Source organism: Anastrepha ludens, chromosome 2 (assembly GCF_028408465.1).
Source record: "Anastrepha ludens isolate Willacy chromosome 2, idAnaLude1.1, whole genome shotgun sequence".
In the NCBI taxonomy this organism is placed as follows: domain Eukaryota; kingdom Metazoa; phylum Arthropoda; class Insecta; order Diptera; family Tephritidae; genus Anastrepha; species Anastrepha ludens.
The window spans coordinates 7,793,948-7,806,347 of NC_071498.1; positions in this window are offsets into that span (position 1 = coordinate 7,793,948).

Here is a 12,400-nt window from a genome sequence, read left to right on the forward strand (position 1 = left end):
GTTATTACCGCTCCGGCTATTATTTTATGCTTAACGATTATTTACACTCATGAATTTCTTATTACAAATTTGCCAGGACCCACACGGATGTGTGATTTAATTTAAAACGGCAAGGATATTCTATGAGTAATTTGCTGCTCTCGAGTAGTAGATATTTTACTTCTCAAATCGCAAACACGTAATCAAACTGTCAAACCGATTCGAACAAAGTATCATTATTTATGAATTAAATACAAATAATGGTACAGAATTCATAGTTCTCCGGAAGTTTATTAAACTTTTCCATTATCCGCCATCAATTAGGGTCATAAGCAACTTAGTGTGCGAAAAGTGGCGGTGAGGCATAGGAGGGTGCGAGCAAATTCTCGCATAGTTATTGTTCGTGCGTGTGTTCATTCAGCCAAAGGCCAATTTACCGCATACTTGCGTCAAAGTTGCAAGTGGAGTTTGAGCTAAGCAATTCTGAAAATTCCCTTTGAAATTTCATACGTTGCACAATTGGATGCTAGCACAGACGCAATTACCAACACGCATACAGTGGCACAAACTAATGAGAGATAATCAGAGAAAAGCTTATTAAGCAACAAATACTTAAACTTCCGTAACAAATTCCCGCCTAGATTTGAAGAAGAGAATGGAGCGAGCAAACAAACGTTTGTCCCAAAAGCATTCGTGACACGTACGATGAGTATACGCCTTGACGCCTGCACACAGATAGCACGAACTACGCACAACAACAATGGCAAAAGTCACAGTGCGCTGTGGCAATGAAAATGGCAACCATCAGAAGGCGTTTCTAGGAATACGAGCATTTGCGCTTGTTGTCAAGTGTGTGCGAGTGTGTATGTTGCGTGGCATATCCCGCAACACGGTAAATTCATGAATATTAAAACATAAGCACCAGCCACCAACCGTTCGGCAGCACAAAAACCGAACTCAGATACTCGAGCAAAGAAGCAAGTGCCAGGCTATTTCAGTTACAGCTTCAATCTCTATTAGCCGAAATATGTGCGCTGTGAACGAGGTGTTTTGAACGAATTGCATTGCATTATTGCATTGTGTGATGGCGCTCGGTTGTTGGGGCAAATGTCAACAGTAGTATTTGCCAACAGCTGTAGCGTTACCAGCTACCAGATATTCACGCGTCCAAGTTGGCTAACACTTAGTTGGCTCAAATATACGAATGTATTTGCTAGTCACCTTCAAAGTGAGGCACCACTCACACATAATCTCATTTTCGGCATCAATTCTATCAGCATCACAATCGCAGTGCTGCAGTGCTGTTGCAACTACGAGTGCTATTGTAATTTCAGTACCGTTAAGCTGGCAGTTAGTTCGTTCGTTTCGTTGCTGACAAATTAATTAAGTCTGCGACTAAAGTTGTCTCGTTTGAATGGCGTATTGATGTCGAATGCGTGGATAGCTGCCACAAAAGCGTGTGTGTTTTAGTTGCTTTTCAGAGACCCTGTTTGTTTTTTGCTTGATGCTCCAATTGTCATTAGTGCGATTGTAATTACAACAGTTATATTCTTGCTTAAATCTGACAGTGTTTTTATTACTGTTTCAAATGGGGCAACAGAGTGAACCGGTTTGGAATAACGAAATTGCCAACACCACATTTTGGGGTAATACGAAGCCCAGCAATAATTTACTCAATCAGTTTTCATCAATGTAGGTAGAGTGGATCTTTTCTGTCGGATTTTTTTTCGACATCGTTACTGGCAGATTTGAGTTCTAAGGAAAAAGTTAAATAGATCACATCTTTAGAGTCATTTTCGAGCACCTCAGATTGTAATTAATGCGAAGTTAAATAATAATTATAATTTTGTATCTGATCCTAAGGTTATGACAACGACCCTACATCAGTAACTTCGTTCAATTGATCTAAAGATGAATGTCTCTAAAACCAAAATCATGTACCTCATCAGTACTATCTCGTATCATCCAGTCTCTCGATTTGCACGGGCAGCGGTGCGAGTGCGTGCAGAAGTTTTGCTAACTTGGGAGCATTGTCGACGCTAGTGAAAGCACTGATAAAGATGTTGAGCAAAGAGAAGGCAAATCGAAACCTACATGCGTTATCCTCGCGTCTCTATCGCCAAACAACAGCCTGAGCGTTAATACCAGATTAGGAATATTTAATGCGTGTGTTAAATCTGTGTTGCTGTATGGGTTTACCACTTGGAAAGTTGCAGTGGCAATCAGAAAACGCCTCCAAACTTTCACCAACCCATACTTCCAATGCGCTCCGAAAAATAAGCAACTCTGACTTGCTTCGAGTAATCAATCAGCTCGAGATTGCCAGTGAAGTGCGAGGAAGGAAATGTCAATGGATTGGTCACACACTTCGCAAGGATGACGACAATGTAGCCAAACATGCGGTATGGTGGCACCCGTTCCTACAAGTGGGGCGTGCAGTTGGAAGACTTCGTATAACCTGGCAAAGATCTACCGAATTCGAAATGGCAGCTCTCGGCTTATCATGGAGCAAATTAAGGGTGACGTTTGGGAGTAGTTGACTCCCTATGCTCCACTATAAGTTAAAGGAGAACATATATATATTTATATATATTGGCTGACACTGGCGGCCGCCGTAGCCGAATGGGTTGGTGCGTGACTACCATTCGGAATTCACAGAGAGAACGTAGGTTCGAATCTCGGTGAAACACCAAAATCAAGAAAAAAAACATTTTTCTAATAGCGGTCGCCCCTCGGCAGGCAATGGCAAACCTCCGAGTGTATTTCTGCCATGAAAAACCTCCTCATAAAAATATCTGCCATTCGCAGTCGCCTTGAAACTGTAGGTTCCTCCACTTGTGGAACAACATCAAGACGCACACCACAAATAGGAGGAAGAGCTCGGACAAACACCCAAAAAGGGTGTACGCGCCAATAATATATATATATTGTATATATTGACTGACACTGCATCAATTCATCAGGATTCGTTCTTTAACCTAGATTTTTCCTGCCCCAGGTCGGGAATTGGTTGAAATCCAAATTCTTTCAGTAAATATTCCGCCTTGTGAACAAATTTCAGAATATCTACAACAGCAACCTTCCTCTTGTCATTCGAATCCATCAGATCACGAAGAAAGATGTGCAGTCTTGGCTGTGGCAAGGCAACAGAGTGGCACAAGATTTGCTCTAAGATTACATCATCTACACTCTGTCTCATTCCCATTGTGAATATGCAATATAAACATATAAATAATCTCCTCATGTCTACTTTACGCAGTTCCATATTGTAGGTAAAAGGCTTCTTTGAACCGATCACCGGCCTAGTAAGTTCATCAGCAATTTCAATACCTTTTCTTCCAGAGTGACCCGGTTCCCTGCAAAGCACAATTTTATTTGTTGCATTGCTTCGTTTGGTTGTTAAGGCATTTGTACACTAGTTTCGATTCCACAGAATGTGAAACTGGCCATCTCTTCTGTGTGTGCGTCTTCCATAAGAAGTTTTGCTAAAATTTGATACCCAAAAATGCACACTCTGAGTAGCCACAAATGAGAAATAATTTATTCTATTCCTAAACTCACCTTCGACAGACTCCTCAAGACGAGCATTCCGCCAAGAAGAGAGTAGCAGTCACCAAGGTCATGGAGAAGAGGAAAATTAAATATCTATACAGATGATTCCAAGCTAAACGGTAAGGTTGGCTACGGTAAATTTTCGAGGGAATCAGGACCTGAATTATCCGTTCGACTACCAGACTACTGCAGAATCTATCAGGCAGAAGTTCTAGCCATAAAAGAAGTGGCTACGTATCTAAATACACATGACGTAACAAAAATTACTATAAATATATTCTCGGAAGGCAGGTGCCCATTAAATCAATGAATGTAGCTACACTAACATCAAAGGTTATACAGGAATGCCGAGCAAACCTTAATGATATTAGTGTCGTCAACTTTATTTGTGTCCGGGGCACAGAGATATTGAAGGAAATTGTTTAGCCGATGGGCTGAGGATGGGCTAGGAAAGGTGCTGCCCTCAACTGCTCAGTGATAGAAATACCACTTGGATACCTACAGCCTCGAGCAAACTAATAATTAAGAATAACATAATCCAGAAGGCCGATAGGGAATGGAGAGATGAAGACACATGCGTAATAGCTAAGGTACTGGGGCCACAAATAAATAAGAAAAATACTAAGGAAAAGGAAGTGTTTAGCCCTTCAAGAGATGATATCAAATTTCGAAGTTTGTGGCCTGTAAAACCGGGCGCTGGCTATTTGGCAGGCATTCCTTGGGACTCGTATTTTTTTTCAAATGAATATTCCAGAAGTTGTAGAGATGAGGAAGGGGAAGATCCAGAGAAAGGAGAAGTTGAGCACTTCCGTTGCAATTTTCCAGCGTAAGCTAATATCACAACAGGTTTTCCAGGCAGATACTTTTTCAATTCTCTTACGGACCTATCTGGAGTGGGAGTGGACCAATCTTGCACTTCATGGGATCTACAAAATAGTTCTACGAAGAAAAGTAAGAGAAAAATGAGGTTCCCGTGTCGAACAGCGGACTTGTTGGGTCTAAGTGAGTTGGTCGTACAGACCGACCTTTACTATAACCTAACCTAACATATAACCAATATTATCAGGTTGAAGCCAGGGGACACCCTGATGAAAGACGGAAACAATTCTGGCGAGCAAATCGATTGACTGAATTAAGTATAGGGAAGAAAGGCCAATCGATCCATCTAGTAGCTGGTTCCCTCCGAAATTTCCCTCAGGATAGCTGGTGTGCTTAAAATTTCTGTAAAATAATCTTATCTGGTAAAGCGAATGATTAGAGGCCCTAGGGTCGAAATGAATTCAACCTATTCTGAAACTTTAAATGAGTAAGAACCTCATTATCTTTATATGAAGGTTAAGGTTATGATATAATGTGCCCAGTGGGCCACTTTTGGTAAGCAGAACTGGCGTTGTGGGATGAACCAAACGTAATGTTACGGTACCTAAATTAACAACTCATGCAGATACCGAGAAAGGCGTTGGTTGCTTAAAACAGGACGATAGATATAAAAGTCGTAATTCGCTAAGGAGTGTGTAACAACTCCACTCCGGAAGCAACTAGCACTTAAAATGGATGGCGCTTAAGTTGTGTACCTATGCATTACCCCTAAAGTAGATGATTTATAATACAATTTCGATTGATTTATAAATTTTGAAACTTTAGTGAGTAGGAGGGTACAATAGTGCGCTTAGAAGTGTTTGGCGTAAGCCAGCTTGGAGCCGTTATTGGTACAGATCTTGGTGGTACTAGCAAATAATCGAATGAGACCTTAGAGGGCTGAAGTGGAGAAGGGTTTCGTTTGAATAGTGGTTGATAGCGAGTTAGTCGGTCCTAAGATTAAGGCGAAAGATGAAAATTTTCAAGTTTTTAATAAATATTAATAAAATTCATATACATATTAAAATAATTAAATACTTGAATTATTTTGAATGAAAGGGAATACGGTTATAATGCCGTAACCTCTTCAGCATCCGCTTGTTATTAAAAATGGGCCATGTGCTCATCTTGGCAACAGAACCGACCATAAAGAGGCATCGAGAGGTATCGGAAGAGTTTTCTTTTGTGTTTTATAGTCTTACAACCATGGACGTCTTTCCAAGAGAGATGTGGTTGATAGACTAGAAGAGCATGACATTTACTGTTGTGTCGATATTTTCTCCTCGGACCTTGAAAATGTATGGTCGGGTCACGCAAACTTCTCAACAGGCCGTACCAATATACCCGCAGCTGGTCTCCAAGATGAAGAGTTTCTAGTCGATAGAATAATGTAGGGACGGGAAGTCGGCAAATTAGAACCGTAACTTCGGGATAAATATTGGCTCTGAAGATTGAGATAGTCCGGCTTGATTGGCAAGCAATACCATAGTCTATGTACCCGATCTGGGTAAATAGAGAATTAAGATTCTTTTTCCCCGGAGTAGTAGTTAGCTAGCCAATTGAGGACCTTTTTTCCTAAACTTTTTAAGGAATTATATCATTCCATATATATTCTTTTTAAATTGTAACGATTATCAATTAACAATCAATTTAGAACTGGCACAGACTTGGGGAATCCGACTGTATAATTGAAACATGCAGGTGTTGACACAACATGATTTCTGCCAGTGCTCTGAATGTCAAAGGGAAGAAATTCAAGTAAGCGCGGTTAAACGGCGGGAGTAACTATGACTCTCTTAAGGTCTTACTTTCATTTATATTTTTACCTCAGTTCTTTCTAAGCAAATTGGTTTGGGATATTTGAGTTTGTACCTCCTTGTCAATGTCACGATGTTCGTTTCTGCTGGACTTATGCCCTCCTTCACCTTGGCACACCACCTTTGGATGGATATTTGGCGGCAAATTATCAATTAAGGCATACAATTTTGTATACTTATTAAATTTCCCAATCTTGAGTGCCTACTATGTAAGTAATTATATTTGGGTGGGCACGCATATGCTTCCACTGTACCAAGTACTCGGTCACACATACATGCAAACATATGTATTTATGTATATGTCATGCAACACGAGTGTGTTGATCTAACACAAGTGTACTTAAAGGACTCGGCAAGAGGAAAGTGCTAAGCCAACAGAGGAGAAAATAACAAACTTGCGAAACTTAACAACATAAAAACAATACTGGCAACAACAAAAACACAAATGGTGAAAAAACAATCGCAACAGCAGTAAATATAAATAACTAGTGCCAAGTGTAAAATAAGCAAAGCAACAAGCAACAAACAACAACAATGCAAAACAATGAGACGCAGTATCAGAACTACAAAAGCAACGCGCGCTGGCTGCGAAGGTGGCGGTGCTGGAGAGGCGGGCAAATGCTAGCCTAGCTGGAGAAGAATATTTAAAGTGTCCTTATCCTTGTCCCACATTTGTTTAATAATAATTTCTAAAGCAGCAGCACAAGCTAACAGCAACAACAACAATAACAGCAAACAACCCAACACACGTCTACTTACATATGTAACAGAGTGTGCAATAATAATAAAGGAAATAATACGATATGCAACAACAGCAACACGACAAACTTGGAACAAATTGTGTGTGTGTATGTGGACTGACGCTGGGAGCGCGACAAAAGGCAACAGAAGTCTTTAGTTTTTGGACGAGTGCAGTGTGCTCACAGAAATTCTGCTTCTCTTCTTCTTCGCCTTCCTGCTTGGTCTCATCTGGCGAACGTTGGTTGTGCGCGTTGCAGCAAATGTAAAAATTAAAAATTTAAACTCATTTCCCTCTGCCGCATTGCCGCACTAGCGCCCTCTGTGTGCGCTGTCGTATGAGCGACCAACAAAAAACAACAAAACGACAACAGTAGCGAGGCACTGAAGGAAGAAAGCACAGAAAACAAGTCAAATGTTTATTTAAGTTTGCCTTCCGTTTACTTGCTTGCTTTTGTTATTTACTCAGCAATTTAGCATTTGTGTTACAAAAATGGAGACGAAAGCAAAGTACGAGCACAAATACGCTCGGTCGCCGGCAACAATGAGCAATGAACTCTGGCTGAGCAGCGAAGACAGCGAAGAAGCCGGATAGGATATGTCGTCTGTCCAGTTGCCAGTGTCATGCAGTCAGCAAAGCCGCTGGGTGACAACTCCACTAAAGTGTGCATACTTGGGTATTTTAAATTGGGATTTAGTTGGATTTGTGCCACCTGCTGTGCAGTGACTTAGTCAAGTTAAGGCCAACTTTCATCTAAATGGCTTGGCTCTTTTCGATAATTCAATATTGATTTCGTTCGATTGAGTTGAGTGCCACTACACAGTGAATGGACGCTATTTTCTTTCAATTACTCCGAATGTGTGCATGCCTGTGTGAGTATCTGGTGGATTGTGCGCCCCGATGAAGGGTGTGAAGAGCAAAAATGGTCAGCTTGCAATGCAGTTACGCCTACTTGCAGGCAATCAACAGAATTCAGCTAGTTAAGGATCTGTTCAGTTAGACTTTGCTGACATTGTTGTTAAGCCTCCACATACTCTTCTCGCCCTCCTCCACCTCCACTGCCATTCTTTCTTTTATACATACAAGTATTGCATTTTCGGCGAAATTGTTGCTCCTCACTGCTGGTCATTGTGACTGGCATTGTTAGCGCATTCTTTTGTTGTTGCTGAATTTCTGCTGCCGCGTTGTGCCCGCCTAGTTGGCAGCGTTTTGATAGCTAGTTAGCAATTTTTCGCTTCGACTTGCTAGTGTTTCTTTTGCGTCTTTTATTCTGTCACGTCTTTGTTTGGTTCTCAGCATTTCTTGTTTTTTGTTTTTGATTCTTTGCAGCAACGTTGTTACTTCGCTGCAGTTGCGAAGGTTTATATGCACGCGTACACGAGCTCGTCTCACTCTCCTGCAACTTGGCTGTAATTGCGCTTGACATTTTCGTCGCCGTCGCACTGTGCCAGTGTTTTACTGCGGTGACTGTGAAACTTTTTATTTGCCCTTTTATGCGCTTGTATTTATGCTCGCACACACACATACACCCATTCTTGACGACAATATTTTTGCTTTTTGTCACTTAGCCTTTATACTTGTTTGTACACATACACATGCACTTACCGTTTTGTTTATTTCTTTGCCATTGCACCAACAATAGTTATCGCTGCGGATTTTCGCTGCACCGCCAACAATCGTGCGGTAATTAGCGCTTTCCTCTTTACTTCTTTGCAATTTGTATTCTTTTAAAACAAATTTTCTCTGCTTTGTTTCCATGCCTTAAGCTTAAGCGCATGTGTATGTGTATTTTGTCGTATTCCTTTTGGGTGCTTTTGTTTCTATGTTCCATCGCTTATCAGATTTTGCCGGGTTGCAAGCATTTGTGTTCGCGTTTTAAGTTTATTTGTTCTACTTTTCGTGAGACTAATTTTTCATGTGAAAATTTTAATTTAATTCGCTCTTTTTCTTTGACATTGATCGATTGTTTTAGTCTTGGTGAGTGCTCATTAAAATGTAAGTGTGTAATTTTGAGCAAAAGCGAAATTTCATGGCAGTTTCAAGTTGCCCAGCATGCGGCCGTTCACAGCTCATAAATAATTCATGTTGTGGTTCTATGAAAACCTAATTATTTTCGTTGGTGACCTTAATTGACAACATTAATTTTTGAATTATTAAAACCATTAAACCAATTAAATTTTTTTTGCGGCTAATTTTTGTTCTCACCGGCGTAGTATAGAAGTTACCTTATTATTAAATAATAAATTTATGAGCTTCAGAGTTCAAAGTTAAAAATTCATGGTATCTGTTACTAATACTTGCAATCGATCTTCAGTACCTCTTATGCCGAATACACCTACGCTGAAATATGTGTTTAATATAATTTAATCAACAGGCTTTTTAAATTAATTAAGAGCCCTGTGCTTAGCTAAAGCTTAGGTTTTGGTAGTCAAATGCATTTGTGTGTGACTACTATTTGGTTGGCCCGTGTGCGAAACACACTGCGGACATCAAGCACCAAATGATGGAAAAAGATCTTCCTAATATCGGTGGTCCACCAGCAGACAATGACAAATCTTTGAGGGTCGTGGAAAAGCTTCTCAATAACATTTTTATATGCCCCCTCGATTAAAAAGCTCCGGGAAAAACTCCCAGGTGACACGTTAAGGGAACCGATTTGAGTTATGGTTTTTTGCTAGGTTGCCGCTTTTGTGTCTATTAAAATTTTGTCGCCATTTCTTGACAGCTGTAAAAGTTACGTCGACTTGACTAAATCTACCTCTCAACGTGTTTTCGGTTTTTATCAACTTTAAAAATGGATTTGAATTTGCAGCAACGAGTTTGTATTAAATTTTCCGTTAAAAATGCTTTTAGTGGTACGAAAATCTTAGAAATGTTTGGTACCTGTTTGAGTAATGAGACTCTAAAGAAATCCGCCGTTTAAGAATTGCATGAACGCTTCAGAAGAGGTTGTAAGTCTATCAAGGATGACGAACGTAGTGGCAGGTCGTCGCCATCGAAAACTGAGGAAAGCATCCATACATTGAAAGAAAAGTTGATCAATAACCGCAAATTAAGCATCAGAGAGCTGGCAGAGGACTTGAGTATTGTTTTGGACATTGTAGATAACGATTTGAGTTTGCGCTGTGTGACTGCAAAGTTGGTCTCAAATTACCTGAGTTTTATGCAAATAAACGAGACCGCGTTGATATCGCCAAACACACGATTTCCAAGGCTGAATCCAAGCCAACATTCATCAAACATGTCATTACTGGAGCAGTAATGCTCTATGGATGCAAGACCTGGCTTCTAACCGACCATCTAACCGAAAAAATTCAAAGTTTTGTAAACAGATGCCTTGGGCGTATTCTCAAGGTGTGATTGCCAAACGTCATCAGCTACGAAGAGCTATATAAAAAGGGCAGCTTGTAGCTATATAAAATTACAAAAGGGGAGTTAGATAGTCCACACACAGCAAAAATATGCAACGGAAGTCTGTCGACAAGCTGTTGATTGGAGCCGCCAAGGAAGCCGCAAGAGGGGCCGAACCAAAACTACATGGAGAAGATCGCTACAAAAAGAAGTCGATGAATGCGGGAAATCGTGGAACACACTAAAATGGATAGCCAAAAACAGCACCAGGTGGAAATGCTTTATTGAGGCCCTATGCTACAATGGGAGAGATAACACCCAACAGCCATCGAATTCATTTGATATGAGGCCCTGTGATTTTTTTCTGTTTTATCGAATCAAAAAACCACTAAGGAGGATGCGTTGTACCAATCTACAGGAAATAATGAAAAAATTGAATACGGTCCTGATGGCTATACTGAAAATTTACAGACTTTATAGGCGTTATATAAAGTCACACAACTCTAAATAGAGTTCCAGAAATGTTTTGATAGCTGGATCGAACTCTGGCATTAGTGCGTTGCAGTTGATGGGTAGTACTTTGAAGGGTATCACTTTTGAATATATTTCGGGAACTTTTTGATCAAAGTGGAATACATACGTATATATACGTACCTTTATATACAAGTATATCCTTACCTTAGTAGAGAAAGAGAAGGAAAAAAGTGAATGGAAACCAGCTCAAAATAAATATTTTTATAATTTTTGAATGTATGCGAGGGCATATTTAGAGGCTATACGTAAAAATGTGTTAAAAACCCAATTGAGTAAAATTATGAGTTACGGACTTGCTATGCATATTATGGTGCTGCGTATTTTCTCCTTATAAACAAAATTTCGTGCATTTGCGATCTGGAGAAAATCATAAGAAAAAAAATTATAAAAAATCAACGGCATTTTCTAGTAACTTGAAACTTACACTTTGTTTTACTAAATTTAAAACAAACATATGCCATAAAACTGCCAAAACCAAAAATCTTTCTAAAAATTCAAAAACCGTGAAATTGCGATGAAAAGTTTGTGGAATTTTTCTAATTTTTGCCTAAAATTTAAGCAATTTGATTTGTATGGCTTTTGTTAGACAATGAATAGCTTAGGTCAGATGGAGCTATACCCTTACGTTTCTTTGTAGTAGACATCTTGTTATACATCTGCGTCTTTTGCGAATCTAAGTAGACTTTGGAGCTCTATTCCCGAGAGGTATTCTAACTTCTCATATTGTAAAGCTCCTAGGCATTTTAATCTGGTTCTAGCTAATGCATAGAAGGTGTTCTAGCGTTTCCCTCTCTTCTAGTTCATTGCAATTTCTGCAGCTATCGTTGTTTGTAATTCCCATCTTGTATGCGTGTACCGCTAACAAATTGTGGCCTGTCAGCATACCTACGATAGTTCTGCTTTTTTTTCGAATCGGACATATTTATCTGCACTCTGTGTACACATGGTTTTCGCGATTTTGCAAGTGACTAGATTATTCCACCTTCTGTCTATCCGTATTTTCATGTCCGCAGCGATGTCTTTGTATACCGTATTTAAAGTTTTCAGTATGTCATTTTCTTGCTCGAATTGTCTGTAAACAGCGCTTTTGGCAATCTCATCTACAATTTCGTTTCCTGCAATGCCCTTATGCCCGGGTACCCAATAAATATGCAACCGTCTGTCTTCGGCTAATCTCTTTATGGCTTCCCTGCTTTTTAGACTACTTTTAGATGAAAAATTTCATGTGAGTTTATTGCTTTTACCGCAGCTTGGCTTTTAATGAATAGACAAAAATACTTTTAGACAAAAATAATGAACAATAAAAAAAAAAAAACAAGAGTCAAAATTGTTTACAACGTTGATGTGCCACAAATTTGTGACAAGGTGTATTATTGTCCACACAGGCCTACTTGTAAGTTGTCGGAGTATTAATTAAGACCCATTTTATATAAGGATACGATGTATAGTCTAATAACAATCAGTAGATTTTAAATTTGTTGCGCAACAGCGAAATGTGGTTCACGGTGCATTTTTTATTCAGATATAAATTACTTTCGCCCTCAAATTGTTGACGATGTATAGAACGGCG